We start from the raw sequence: 1,192 nt of genomic DNA on the forward strand, positions 1-1,192 counted from the left end.
ACCGAAGAAACTTGGGAAGGAAAAGGTTTATTTAGCTTACACTTTCATGTCACCGTTCATTGCCGAAGGAAGTCAGGACAGGAACTCAAACAGGGCAGGAACCTGGAGGAAGGAGATGATGCAGAGGCCATGGAGGGGTTTCGTTTCCCCTGGCTTGCTCAGCCTGCTTTCTTATAGAACCCAGGACCACCAGCCCTGGGATAACACCACCCATCAATCAATAATTAAAGAAAATGCCCTTTAGGCAGGCCTGCAACCCAATCTTATGGAGGCCTTTTCTCAACTGGGGATACCTCCTTTTAGATCACTCTAGCTTGTGTCTGGTTGGCACAAGACGAGTCACCACAGACACTAACTGGTACCATATGTTTTGGTAGTCCCATCTCTCAGGTAAAGTTGCAAGAATATGGGTAAGATCCTTAAATGACAAAGGACTGAACTAACCCTAGAGACGAAACATTCTTGCACCAAATGCTTGCTGAGAATTTACACAGCTCCTCATGAAATGAGCTACCAAACCAGGGAAGGGTAGTGACATTCCCACCACGGACACTAAGGGTCAGTTTATCAAGGGCTATGATCTCTCCTCTTGGCTTTCTCTTGGGTTCCAAGTCCTCCCTGTCTAGACCTGCCCACTAGAATTCCTACTCCATCCCTTCCAATGTGGGGACTGAATGAGCTAGAAAGAAAAAGGCTGAGAGATGGCTCACTGTACAGAGTACTTATTTTTCTTACAGAGGACCAAGATTTAGTTCCCAGCACCCATATGGGGTGGCTTACAACTGCCTGTAAATTCAGTTCCAAAGCTTCTCTCTTCTGGGCTCCGTAGGCTTCTACATACACGTGCTGTACACAAATTTACATGCGTCATAAATAAGAAAAAATGAACACATCCTTTTAATTTATTGGTTTAAGTGTGGAAGGAAAACAAGGTGGAACCAGAGACTGTTAACCACCAGAAGCACGGTTCAGGCGGATGAAAGAGGTTGGCACGCTGCGCCTAAATGAAGGCTGCTACAACGGTGCCCAAGCGGAATGCACAGGCTTACCTCAAAAAGACTTTAAAAGTAAGGCTAAGAAAAGTCTGGGGTTTTAACCTTTTCCTTACAGGGAAGACAATGTAACAAGAACAGCAATCTGTATCAATTGTTCAGTGAGATGCGTGTCTATCGTTGCCCTATGAAACCTCAGA

This window comes from Rattus rattus, chromosome 11 (genome assembly GCF_011064425.1).
Source record: "Rattus rattus isolate New Zealand chromosome 11, Rrattus_CSIRO_v1, whole genome shotgun sequence".
Lineage (NCBI taxonomy): Eukaryota > Metazoa > Chordata > Mammalia > Rodentia > Muridae > Rattus > Rattus rattus.